This window comes from Corvus kubaryi, unplaced genomic scaffold, assembly GCF_017639235.1.
Source record: "Corvus kubaryi isolate FWS band 111438036 unplaced genomic scaffold, C.kubaryi_AGA036_p1.0 69, whole genome shotgun sequence".
Classification (NCBI taxonomy): Eukaryota; Metazoa; Chordata; class Aves; order Passeriformes; family Corvidae; genus Corvus; species Corvus kubaryi.
The window spans coordinates 9,989,411-10,003,555 of NW_024582057.1; the positions used below are offsets into that span (position 1 = coordinate 9,989,411).

Genomic DNA, 14,145 nt, shown 5'->3' on the forward strand with positions numbered 1-14,145 from the left:
TGAAAGCATATTTTTTGAAGATTTAGGTGAGTGGGATACATTACAGTGACAATGAGAAAGAACTTGCATAGGCTATACAGTACTAGCAGTTGTTTGCCCAGCCAAAAGCCAAACATTTTATTAACACAAGTAGATAAAAAGACAGTAACTCTTACTTTGAGTATGGAACTGGTTAAAATATCTTACCTTAAGGACCATTGATCTGACACAGCTTCTGCTTCTTTACTTTCAAATGTTCTGAAGCCCCACAAATGGCTGTGACAAATTGAGGAAGCTCAGAAGCTGAAAGGTCATCTGGGAGGGGAAGGGTGGCTTTCAGACACGTGCTGGCCAAGGCTTTGCTTTAAGAAGCCAGTCTCCCGATGGCTGCAGAGTGGAGGGTCAGATCGTCCTTCTCTGGCAAACAGTGCAACTCTTTGCAACTAAAGATGACTTTTGCCATCAGAGATGGTCAGAATGAGCCTGGTGAGACTAACACCCCCAGCTGTCCCTAGGAATACAGTCATGACGAACACGAGCTCAGCAAGCTTCTTAATTTCAGCCAAAAGAATGGATATCATGAGGCACTGGATGAGCTTTTCTTACCAGTAAGTAAGAGAAACTGTCTGGGAAGTAACATCATTTGGCTAGACAGAAAACTCTGGTCCAAGACAGGGCAAATGGCTTTGACTCAGCCGTTCCCAGTTTCATATGCAAGTCTGATGAAGCAGTGAGATCTGTGCCAGTTCTCAGTGTGGCCAGAACAGACTGTTCAAGAAGGTGTTTTAGTTTGTTAGATAGAGTAACTGAGTAAAGGAGAGCCTAGAAAATGGAGAGGACCAGAACAGAAGTAGGTCCTGCAAATAAGCCAGAAGTTATGAGCGTCTGGGGAACATATTAGTCAGATATGTCTATTAAAGACATCTGTATATATGGCTGCATCTTGTGAATTCAGAGAACATGATGCCAATTGCAACCATTGGAGAGTCGTAATTTTGGTAAATGTATAAAAGGGAATTCAGGAAAACTGGGAAGGTACCAGAAAAAGGAGTTGAATAGCATTAACTATTTAGACAAATGTAACAACCTTAAAAGCAAAAATCAATCAGAGTATTTTGCCATGGAGGATGATTTTAATAGCAATGGGTGGTAGGGAAATGTAGTGGAACAACATCATTATCCACCTACAAACTGTTCAAGAAAGAAAGACTGGGCCACGGAGGCAGAGGAAATACAGCTGTATAGAAGGGTAACATGAACATTATTTAACTGAATTGTAAGTGGGAAGGGCTATGCAACTGAATCTCTGAAGACAAATAAATAAATGCTAAACTAGAAATTCCAAAGCATTTTTACAACTTTTGAAAAGTAAAGACATTAGCAGGTCTTTGTTGCTAATATCCAGCTTAAGAAAAGGAAACAGAATGAGCATTGTTGAACTCAAAAGAATTGTTAACAGAATTGTGGTAATGGGGACTTGGGCTACTCCCCTAAGCTTGGCCAAATAGATGAGAAGGCACACAAATTAGAAGAGCAATTTTCTTAACACTTGGCGCAACACTATCTTGGAAAAATTGGAGACGGAAGGAAGAAACTGCTCTTAATTAGGGTATTAATCACAAACTGATGGTTGCTAACTCACTGAGTACTAACACTTAGGTGTACCAGAAACCTAATTCGGTATGGCAGTTCAGGGATCAAACTTTCACCTCTTCAAGGTGATGCTCCTTTTGTTTTCTTTAACCTCTGTGACATAAGTATGTATTTTAACATGTAAAAAATTCAACAAAGAGCAACTTCATCTTCCTCCTCTTAAATCTACTCTTAAAAATTGGCCAGAGCTGAAGTAATAAACACAGCTTTATGAGCTGCTCCTCCTCCTGGGAGCATGAAAACCTTCAGAGAACTTCTCATATGGCTCAGCCACTACCAGCTCCTTGATAATTCATACAGGTGTGCCACACCTTCCACATAGGAGGTTTCTGCATGCAGGTCTACAGCTGTGCAGTGCCCAGGTATCCCTGCTTTCTGAGCCTGGTTTTGTGTCAGCTTCACAGCAAACCTGACACAACTGGTGTTGGAATAAACCTTGTTTTAAACATTGCTACTTGACCCCTGCTTGCTTCTAGAGGAACACCACCTCGACTTGGGTTTATTCAAAGACACAAACTGGGTCTTGGGCTATCGCCGAGTACTAGGCAGGGCCAGTCTTCACTGCAGGCTACTGCTGTGTCACAGCACAACCTTGAAGAGTCCCTTTGGCACAATGCCTGTGGTGACTTGGCAATTGCATCCACCTAGGCTACACTCAGCGTTGTGGCAGCCAGCTGCAGTTAAAACCTGCTGGGGCCATGGCTCTAGCATGATTAGCTGGCACGATGACAATCACGTGTTTGTCTCCACTAACTTCTGCTTCATAGACAGGAATACGCAATATACCATCAAGGAAAAGCATAACTTGTGTAGGGACAAATGCTTTGTGGAAACTGCAAGGCAGCACTGAATGCCTGAAAGTGAATAGTGGAAAGAGAAGTAATGAAGGAAGCAAGGTTAAGCAGCCAGAGGAAGAAGGAATCACACAAGAAATGGCTGAAGAAACACGCACCAGAAGGAAAGCGAGTACATGAACAAAGCATATGTGAAAGAAGTGCAAGTTCAGAGGTACAATTTTGGAGTGAACACAGATGGCAAAATTAGACTGAAACCAACACAGAGGGTCAGGTAGGCATGAGAAGAGACTCACTGACCCTTGCATGGTTCTTACATATGTAGAAAGGCCATTTGGATGGGACAGAAAACATTAGGCAAAAAGGATGCAAAGCAGCAGTGTATTTTTTTCCAATCAAAAGCCATCTATAACCTGTGCTGAAAATGTCTTTTTTCTTCAAGCATATTAACAGTTTAATACATGATAGTATCACTGGCGACACTGAGGACACTGGCCTTTAATGAATCAATAGATTTGTTTCATCTTTAACTAATTTGAACCTTTAATCTTCTTGCTTGTACAAATTCTTCTTCCTTCAGGTCAAAGTATTAAATAGGCTCAAGAAGTAAATAAGGAAATAAATACCAGAAACCCCGTGGGGAACATTGAAATTGAAGTTTTCTTATAGTCAAATCAACCTAATGCTGTGATTACCAGCTCAGTTCAGCTTCTTTCCCTCACCCCCTCCCCCCAACTCTATGGCTAAAGCTATGGGAGTAAATGGCCTAAAAAAGGAAGGTGCTTTGGTTTTCTTTTAGTTTCTTGATGCTTGGGTTGCTGTAGATTGAGGTTGAGGATCTTTGTATTTTAACTGCTCTTATTATGGACATACAGAAACCTTTACAACACAGATATGTAAAATAGCCCAAAACATTGGTCTGCAAATTTTCCCTGATGCTTCATTCTTGGCTTGCACTCTACTGTGCTGATGCATCTGACTTTTTTTATGGATATAAGTTATACTGGTGCAAACCCTTCTGTAGACAAAATCTTGCTGATATAACTGTCTCCCACCAGCACAACGTATTTCAGTTAATGAGTCAGAATACACTTTGATATCAGTATAAATGGTTCCTCCTGGGGGGAAGATTGCTTCTTTACTGTTAAAAGTGTAGATAAGTTCTGAACTTTCCTCTTCCCTTACTTGTTCTTAAATCAATCAAACCCATATCTATTATTTCTCATCCAGAAATAATACAGCTTCTTTTCATCACGTTTTTGTCTGCTGGTCCCTGTCTGTGTGCACGCTTCGATTGTACGGTCATCAGAAAAGGGTATATCTAAAATCTTCTTGAAAGCAGAAGTTTTGTTTCAAGTGACGGTAACCGCAGGATCAAACACCTCCAATCTTAAAAGAAAAAGAAACAAAACTGACTCAAAAGTTTGAAGCTAACAAATGGTTTGTAGCTGACTGAGACACTTGTATTTAATATTGAGGAAGCAATGACTTTCTGGTCTCCAGTGGAGCATCTCCTAACCAGACAGACAGGCACACAACAAAATGAAGTCTTAATGCCGAGAACTTCTTAAGAACACTACAATAACATTCTGGCAGGCTGGGCTCCCTTGGCTCATGCACTCACTGAAATTTGAATGTCTCTTTCAGTTTAGCATGATGCTTGGCAAATTTCCCAACCTTACATTAACTGGGAAAGGAAGACAGGAGAAGCTGGTACGTTCAGCGAATCTTTGAAGAAGCTTCTTTGCAGTTTGCTCGTAGCAAAAGTTGGCTGCAAAACAGTGTAGAAGTGTCAGGACTGCAGCTTAGCTAGCTTGAAAAGGGTTTATCTGACTTGCATCCAGGCACCAAGATGCTCAGATACCACAGCAATGTGTGTGGTATAAGAACCTAGATAGAAGGTGATTAGATAGCAAATCAGACAGAATTTTGCATGTGATTTCCTGGGTTTGTCTAAATTTACAGCAGCAACAGTTAATTATAGGAGGTTCTGAAGGCTCCTGGGTGGGCTTATGGCACTTAATACATTGGATTCCGGCCACAAATTGCCAGCCAAGTTACCACTGTGGCAGGAAGCCCCTATTGATGCAAAGCTGATGGAAACCATCCTTGGGCCTTCCCACTTAAGGGCAGAAGCAGCAGATATCAGTGATGGAAGATCTAGGGGGAGAAGAATTCTTTTGGCAGCAATGGCAGAACTCCAAGGAAAAGAGCATCGAGATGTGCATGGGACATCACCCGAAGTGGGACAGATGCGTGAGGTGAATGCACACAGGAGTTATTTGTGGTCATCCTCTAGATGATTTCTGTACCTACTTCCAGATCTAGTGCCTCTCCTTCCACCACACGTGAATTCCTCAGCCCTTGTAATCACTTCCTCTGGCTCTTAAGCAAGGGCAGCTCTTTAATTGCAGATTAATGCGTTAATGAAATTCTTGAGGCTACGTTGAAGTGACTGGGCAAGAGAGATCAGGCTTTCAGCAGCAGCTGCTGGCACAAGAGTCACAGCTCACACTGCTCTAAGGGGAAGGCAATGCCGTAAGCAGGAGCAGCATCCGTCATTTTTTCTCTGGTAGTGCCTCAGGGCACATCTACATGGCAGGGCACTGCACAGGGATTCTGGAGCTGCCTCTGAGCAGTGGTTGTGCTAGTTTCACAGCAGGAATATTCAGCCTGCCTGGAGTACTATTCTAATATACCCCCTGCGTTTGCACCCCCATCCCTGCCCCTGAGGTAGCTAGATGAGTGCAAGGTGTGCACTCTCTTCTCCTCTGCTGTGTCGTCCCACCTGCTCTTAGAAGTATTAAAAAAATAAATTATGACATTTATGAAGGACTTTATATCAATTTTGATTGTGGGGTCTTACTTATTTTAGAAATTGGGGAAGCTTTCAAGGCTGATTTCATAGGTGATGCTTCTTTTTTTCTTGGCTGACAGTCCTGATTTTGTTTTATATTCTTTCCTTTGAGTATCTGAAATTTTGCATGAAATGTCTCCTCACTTGGAAACACCAACACGTGAAGTAATTACCAATCTTTCCTGCCTAAGTTAACAGCGCTCTCTTTCCTTGTGCTCTTAGTTCAAGGTCACAATGATAGAATTCAATCCTTCATGAATTTTCATCCGACTTGCTGTCCACAGAAATTGTTGATTAAAAGATCCAATTTCCATTGGCATTCTGCCTTTCGAAGGATGTCAACAGGAAATATAAATGTGCAGCCCTTTGTGAATGATCTGCAAGGACATGCAGGCTTATGAAAAAAAAAAAGCAGCAGTTAGCTAAATCCTTTCGTTTCTGTTTTGAATGACTGGCCATAGGAATGCAGGCTAAGCTGTATTTCAGCTGTTCCCAAGGATGTGTATGTGTAACTTGTTGATAGTGGTTGGTACATCAGGCTCCAGTGACAGCTACGTGACCACTCTGATGATCACTGTCCTGTAGCAGAACCAGCCCCTGCCTCCCCTCAAGAACACCAGGCATGAAAGAAAACAAAGAGGGATCTGTTTATTCAGAGGACTGGCACTCATACCTCCTGCTTTTTATTGAGAAAAGAGAGATCCTAGGTCATTTCAGCTCTCACTCTATTCTCCCAGCAACCATTAGGTTGTGAGGAACTGCATGACTTGCTCCAGCAATTGATGTGAATTTCTGATACTTGGGAGAGCTGAGACTTTTGCCATACAGGACCTGTGGGGAATCTGATTGATAGGAGCAAAACTCAACACCCAGAACACCAGCTTACTTCATTGGGGACTACCCATTACCAACAAAAGGAAAGGAAAACCCACCACAGTCCTAAAGTTTCAGCGTTATGTTTTTTAAATCTTACCAGTGTCCAAGGTATATGTCTTTCACAGTAAAAATTACTTGGAGTGTGCTGTGAATGCACAGACACAGATCAGTGCTGAACATCTGGTTAAAATAAATTACAGTCTTATTTTGCAAATAAAAGTTCCTAGGGTCTACATGACAAAGTCTGGCCAGCACAACTATCTCATGGGGAAAAAATCACATCCCTAGCCTACAAAGATAACTATTTTGGCATGATTCCCTTCCCCACTATGTAGACTTGCGCCGACTTAGACCAGAGAGGAGTCCTTTTGCCAGTTTAACTCACATGGTTTGGGAGGTAATTCAACCATGCTGGCAGACTCCTGCAGCTGGTATAAGCCATGTTTCCATCGAGGAATATGGCCAGAACAGTGACACCAGCAAACCCCCTGAAATACTTAAAGAATAGCACTTTTTCTTCTGCCACCAGTGTCTAATATTTTTCCATTTTAAAGCTTCCTGCTGAAAGGAAACACACAGAATTTGTGCCCTTCCTTATATCATAACACGTTATTTCTTGTTACAGAAGAATTAAAGTATACATATGGATAGAAGGTGTGTTGCTTTCCAGCATCCTGGTGGTACTTGCCTTTGGATGGGAGAAGATCCCAGTTCTCCTGCAGGATGCCTGTTACATGTTTTGGTGTTGGATTTGGAGATCGAGAGGCAGAGATGGTTTGCCTTTTATTAGGTCTTCATATTTTGGTTTTGCAGGGTGGCATTTAAATAAATCTAAGGGTCACAGTTAATGAATTACAACTGTGTATGCAAATGAATTTGAGCTGTTTTGAATAACAAAACAAAGTCCTTTAGTCTGCTTGTGACTTGGTTTGTATTTTTACACTCTAACTGGTCCTTTTTTTTCATGTGGTCCCTGTTAGCTCTTACCTGATAACATTTGCCAAAGGACTTTCTGGATGAATCCAAAAATCAAAGATTTACCAGTCTACCTTAACCTACGAGCCCCCTGTCCATAAGGCAAGGCAACGCATAAAGCTGTCTTGGCTTAAAAGTTCACCTCTTTTGACAACAGTTTTCACCTGTCCCACTTAATTAATTTTGTCCAAATTTCTACTTGCCTCAGTCTACACAGACTCTGCTCATTCCTTTCCCTGCTCCTTCACCCTCCATTTCTCTCCCAGGTCTCAACATTTTTGCTCAAGCAAACAGGGCAGAAAGGACAAAAAGTGGGAGGGGGAGGCACCCAATTAAAAACAATCTCTTCTGAGCAGATGCAGACCTGGAACTTCCCCTTATTTTAATTTCCCATTATCACTTAGCTGTGAATTGATGAGAACATGGAGCAAGACACCAAGAGGCCCCATTCTCATGTGCGCCACATTGGAAGGGGAGAATTTTCAGTGTTCCATCAGACTGCCAGGACCTGTCTGCCTCCCACAGCTCCTGGTGGGAGGGCTTACTTAGGAAATGGCAAAAGACACCAACGACCAAAAAATGCTGCCTCTTCTCTGCCTCGAGTAAGGCTTTTCCAGGTGAGCAGAAATGGTCTGAGCCGCTAATGAGGTCTAGGCTGCCAAAGAAAACACATGGGCAAATTCGTATTTTCCAGGTGGCTGGTGGTAGAAATGTAACTGTCCATTGAAGTCTACAGCATAGCCTTCTTTTGCACTTACTCATTAAATTGCAGATTTATCGTGAGGTTACTTTAGCGTAATGTTAGCTGTGTTGTCTCACTGGCCCTGTAAATCAGTTGCTTGTCACAAGATTTAGAAAAAAAAAGAGTGCCTGCTTCAAGTCACACGAGGAATGGGTGGCACTTCCACATGGCCTGGTGCTGCTGGAGCACCATGGAGCGCCACGGAGCACCATGGAACAGCCAGGCCACCGCTCCAGCTCTGTGCTACTCTTGCTCAACGCTGAGCACGAGGTTGTCAAGCCAAAGGGGTTTGGATCAGAACTGAGTGTTGAAATAACAAACATGAGATGGAACATATCCCTGAGGGATGTTAAAATAAGCAGCAGAAAAACGCATGACTGGTCCCTCGTGGTGCAGTCGATGGGACAACCTGCTCAGACCAGTTGGATTTCACCCATCTGGTTCACACGTGCACTCAGCCCTTTCTGGCCAAGACCACCCTGAGCCAGGTCCCTCCCCAAGCTGACAGCTTCGCCACCTTGCTGTCCTCTCTCTGCCTCCACTCATACCTGTGCCTTGAGGCCGGCACCGCTGGATGTGCTTGTTAAATGAAAGCCTCCGTGGCCCTGAGGACAAACACTGTGCCACAGCACTCTGAGCACTTCTACAAGCAGCTACTTTCATTTCCCGTTTCCCAGGCAGTTACATGATTTAACTCTTCTGCGGCAGCCCAAGAGCAGCACGGGCAGCTGGAGCAGGCAGGGAATATAATGGGGGATGTGTTCACATTTCCCTCTACTGTCAGTGCAGGACCCACTGTAGACAAATCTTCAGAGATGCTCTTTTAAATTAGCTGGGCTATTTGCAATATAAGGGCACTCATATTGAAAGCCAGTTACAAGCAAGACAGAGATTTTAAGCAAGATTTAGAGAAAAACAGGCCTGTGTTGACATTCAAGCCCATTTTGTCATTATTTTTTTAAAGCCATTCTGAAGATTTGACAGGGGTCTTAATGCATCCAGCCTCTTTTCGGAAGATGCAGGTGTAAGAGTGATGTTACAGGGTGAGATGAGTCTCCCCAGCAGGTCTGTGACACTTGCTCTCTCCTTCAGAGTGATTCACAAATCCACAAATGGGTGCCACTAAATTTACTGTTGTGTGTGAATGTAAACTCTTTAGAATGGGTTTGATAAATTGGGGAAGAATGTGGCCCACTAATGAGTTGGTCTTAGTGCAACTGACATTCATGTGTTGGGACACATTTGTTTTCTAGGTAGAACAGTTTCTAGCACTCTATTTAAGTAAGATACCTCCAGAAAATAAAACTATATGAACCAGCAAATTCTTTGAGTAGGATTATCAACCACAAAAGATCTGAAAATTGTGAAGCATCAAATAGAGCAGCTTTGACCATGTTGTTAGAACACAGTATTTTGTCCAGAAGCCTTCTTGCCTTCTTTTTCTCATAATTGCTAATAGTGCTCCCTCAGAAGTGGCACTCATCAAATACCACCAGCTAGCTGCTGCAGTGACATTACAGCTGTTATCCTGATGCCAGAAATATCTCATTTTATAGCGTGGGCCTTTCCAGGAATAAGAGAACAAGGTCTGGGCTTTTGCATATTGCAGAACCACATCTAAATGAATTAAGTAGAGACGCCAAGACTAAATTACTGAAACAGTTCTCATGCTGACTTGGTTTGACAAGAATGTGGCCTAGTCTGAGCACCGGATGGATTTCCATCCAAGCTGAATGATCAACACCTTACAAATCCTGTGTTTAAAGAGGTGGCTTGACTATTCCTCAAAGCCTGGATTTACCCTTCGTCTCGCAGGGGTCTGGAGGAAATCTGCCTGCCAGCAGGGTCACTCTTTAGGAGCACAGACAGGGAGACTAGTCATTCCATTACGATAACCACTCACATTTATGTATTTCTAAGCATATGCATCACTTCTCATGAGCAAACCTAACCACTTGCTCCTTAGATGTCTCCATCTGAGTGACATGTTTAGTAAGTCATGCAAATAATATTTCCACTGATGCCAGTTCACACAGCCTTACAGTGAGTGCCTGGCGAGACTAGGACCTGCAAAATCACAGGCTCACCAATGCAGAAATTTATACAAATAGATAGTAAGGACAAGGAACAAAGTTAGGCAAGACTACTGTGATGAAAACCAGTTTTGTCCAAAGTCGGAAACCTCAGACACCACTGGAGAAACAAAAGTATATGCAGCCAGCATCTAACACATCAGCTGCAGACCTAAGACTGTGTCAGGGCTTGCAGAAACACAGAATTCAAAACAGAATCATAGAACCATAGCAGACTGGACAAGACTCTAACATCATTGAGTCCAACCGTTAACCTAGCACTGCTGTGTTCACCAGTGAACCATGTCTCCAAAACAGACCCATTTCTACCACAAGCAAAGGTGAAGGGGGAAAGAAAAAAAAACCCAAATAGGAATCGGTTCAGGGGCTCACATGCCAAAGCCACTCACTAGGCCAGTTCTTTTTCCATGATCAGCAGGGTTTGTGTGGTGACACCTTCTTTTCCTTCCCATTATAATTTGATAATGTGCACCTGGCAGGACTACCAGCATGTCGGCACTCCCAGGTGTAAAAAGATATCGGCCTCTCTAAAGATACGGACCTTGTGAAATGCCACACCTCGGCAAAACACAGCCAAGGGCTGAGCTGCCCTTATTTGCATGTACTCACGACTTAGTCTTGCATAAAACACCCATAAACTCTTTGGGAAAAGAACAGCTACACATTTGTCTACTTCTTGTGTTCCAAGAACTTTGCTCGTTAGCTGCAAGATGACATTTTAATGAGGTTTCACTGCATAGAAAACATGGGACGATTTAACCAGCTCTGTCCGCCCCCTCCCTCCCTCCCTCCCCAAACTCTTTCTGAAATGAGTTACCATGCGGGAACAAAAGCTTTTATGAGAATTTATGTCATTCGTGTGGAGGCAGGGGTGAGGGAAAAGTCATTCAGCTGCTAAACCTTGGCATCAGAGTGTATGCCATTCCCTCTCCTGCCCCGTACTGGGTGGCAAAGTGGCCTTGTTCAGACCTGTGCGAGTTTCTTCAAAAGCCGGGAGCTAGCGTGTGTTTGTTTGTTTGTTTTGGAGTCACAGAGAGGGCAGTGTAAAATAGCTGCGAGGCAATTCCCGTTCAGTAAAATGGAAGTCTCACTGGCTCTTCATTCAATACAATGTGGCTCAAGAGGATATCCTGCCAACCCAATGATAACGAGGGAAATAAAGTCACTTCCTCACCAGCTGTTTGATTCAGGTAGAAAAAGGAAGCGTTTACTTCCTCATGTTTGCTCTCCCTGCCGCCCCCTCAGTCAGAAATTGCCTTCTCCCTCCAGATTTTCAGTAAGGAGCCGTCAGATCTGTAATGCTTCTCTGGGCTCAGCCTGTGGGCAGTACGTCCTCCTCTGTGACCGAGGAGCTGTGCCTTGCCTCTCGGGCCAGGGTGCAGGCTGAACTGCAAAAGGACTGAGGCTGAACAAACTTGGCTCATTCCACAAGCAAAGAATGCCCGTGTAATTAAAGATGACATTTGTTTCTTGGATCAGAGCTGCCGAATTTGGGCCAGCGGAAGAGCAGGATAGTGTGATCTCTTTGTTTTGAGACTGCCCTGACTCAGTGCACTATTACGCCTCCTAATCCTCCCAGAGTGACAAACTCCACTTCTGTCCTGGGCTCCCTGCAAATCCCAGGAACTCTAGCCAGGAACATGCTCTGTCCTCCCTATATATAGTCCAGTGGGCAAGAAGGCAGTATGGGGCAGTCCTCCTTGGGGCAACCCTCCTGGCTTCAAATCAAGCACAGGTAGGAGAAGCAGGCATCTCAGGTGCTTTGGTTCTTAAGAGGAGCTTAGGCAGAGCATCATTCCCTTCCCCGTTGCCACCTTTCTTGCTTCATGGAAACAGTCAACACCAAGTTTCACAGTAAACCAGCAATGGACTGATTTGACTTAATAAAAGCTTCTTAAGAAATGACTTTTTAAAAACTTACAGAGCTGAATGAAGAGTTCTTTTCCATATAATTTTTAACAGCCCTGATACAATTTTACATCCAGGATATAACTTCCCATTAAATTTTGAAGGTCTTAAAAGCAAGGTCTGCAATGATTTTCTTTCCAATTGTGTAAGACTTCCAAAAAGGTTGACCAAGCCAGAACTTGCCTCGGTCTATTTGCCAAGGGGACCCTTGCTTTCATTATAAAGAGTGCTTTTCAAAGGACATCAAGTGTTTCAAACAGTTTTCCTAATCTTATTTATTTTAGCTGAGATTCTCTTATTTTAAACAGAGCAGTTTAGGTGACAAAAATCCAGTGACAAATACATGGCTTTACAGAAGACAAAACCTTATGAAACAGTTAAGATTCTGTTTAGGGTTCTCTTTGTGCTAAAATAGTTTTCAGCAACGGGTCATACTTCCCTCCTCCCACCCCCCTTGTTTTAGTACATAAAATGGACATGTGTTTATTTAAAACAGGTTTGAAACTTAAACAAATAGTGACAGGCTGTTCAAACAAGCTTCGGAAATAGGCCTAATCAGGATGTTTGAGAAGGGGAGGGGGAACGATCATAAAGAGCTACTTGTAATATATAGTGCAGACACCATTAGGTTGGGTTCATGTTATTGTTGTAATAATCTCGGACAAAAAAGTACTGCATGCTGCACATTTTTTGTTAACATTCCTCTTTTGAGCCATAGGTTATGCCATATTTTTGTCTTGTATCCAAGTTTTACTGTTCCCCTCCGTCCATCTCCATACTCAATACCAGGAGCTCTATGGAATCATTGGAAATGGTCTCACAGAAAAACTGGGAGGAATGTTCCTGAACTGGGATAGAAGGGAGGCACAAAATCTGCCCATTTTGATATTGATACTGGGTATGCATCTACCGTCATGAATATACAGAAGTGAGACCTTCCCCACAGAAAGAAACCATGAAAACCTTAACGTTAAAATGTTTTCACGACTTGCATTTCCATGAGGGGTTTTTTTTCATTTCCTCTCTTTTCCACCCATAATAATATCACCAAGTGTTGAACTTTACCCTTGTTGTATTTTTATAAGGCCTGATCTTGCACTCCTTATACAGACAAGGCTCCTGTGGAAGACAGTGAGTCTGTACTGGCGACAACAGGATTTAGCCCAGTCTGTAACATTTTAGGATATTGTGTTACTTCATAGCCTTAAGGAGAAATAAAAGCAGCTTTCCAAAGAGCTGCACAGCAAACTGAGTGTGCTTTTTCAGCTCTGCAACAGCACAGCACAATATTAAGGCCAGAGTTTGCAAATGTCTATGTCAAAAAACAGGCAGCTAAGCAAAAGTTGCCAATTTCTCTCTGAAATGAAGAGTTTGCATTAAAACATTCCATCCTCCCCACAAAAGGTTAAGGTGCTTTCGCTTAAGAATATACCTTTGGAAACCCAAGTTGGAAAATTATTGCCTAGAGGAACAAGCATTGAGAAATAGCAAGAGGCAGACGTGTTTTCACGTCACTCAGTTGGCCAAAGCCTGTGGCTGTTCCGTTACCAAGTCTTACCTACTTACATCCACTCTGACCTCCAACATGCACCAACATTACTTAATAAAATAACTTATTTTGGAAGTAAATATCTGTTATTTATTTGAATATCACTCAACATCTAGTGAATAGAAGGCAAAATATTAAAAACCTTACACGCCCTCTCGTGGTAAAACCACAAATGCTCCTATTCTGATAACAACTAGAGATGCCTGATGAGGGAAGCTAATTTAACTACAGAATTTGATTATCATTAACTCAGTTGGAAGGTTTACATCAATAATGGACACCTTTCTCTCCTCAATTCCTGCTGTAAGCCATAACAATATATGCATTTTTAGAAGGCAGGTTACCTCCTAGCATAATAACATTGCAAAACAGCTAAAGGCACTATGACTTTAATAGAGAATGTTAACTTCTACCAAAATTGGGAAGTCTAGGGTAATAAAAGTAGAGACAAAAGCCATCATGTTAGATAGCTGTTTCATGGGTTTATTTCAATAGCTTGGGAGCAGACCTTAATTGGCTGCACAGTAAAAGAGTTGCCATAAATGATGATGCTATCAGTTTTGTCACATTTTTAGTCATTCAGCTTGGCTATTTACTGCTTTTGTGCCATACAGTATGATTTATCTGTCTCTCAGGAATGCTCTGAAGCGTCATGCTTGTTAGGAATTGCAGCCTGAAAGAAAGGCACTACGTGCAGAGTATGACCAATCCAATCATTA

General features: G+C 42.6%; 1 protein-coding gene and 1 long non-coding RNA gene across 4 annotated transcripts in view; one reads left to right on the forward strand and one right to left on the reverse strand.

Moving 5' to 3' along the window:
* The window catches only part of BCL2 (BCL2 apoptosis regulator), a 96,539-nt gene that overhangs the window by 76,976 nt on the left and 5,418 nt on the right, over positions 1-14,145 (forward strand). The window lies entirely within an intron of this gene.
* Positions 1-14,145, reverse strand: part of LOC121674558 — a 45,520-nt gene that overhangs the window by 7,983 nt on the left and 23,392 nt on the right. The window contains exon 1 of one of the 3 annotated variants that reach the window (XR_006019671.1): positions 187-4,949. The exons of the other annotated variants lie outside the window; for them this stretch is intronic. This is a non-coding gene — a long non-coding RNA (uncharacterized LOC121674558). Of the gene's footprint in view, positions 1-186; positions 4,950-14,145 lie in introns of those variants that run through there. 3 annotated transcript variants of the gene reach the window in all.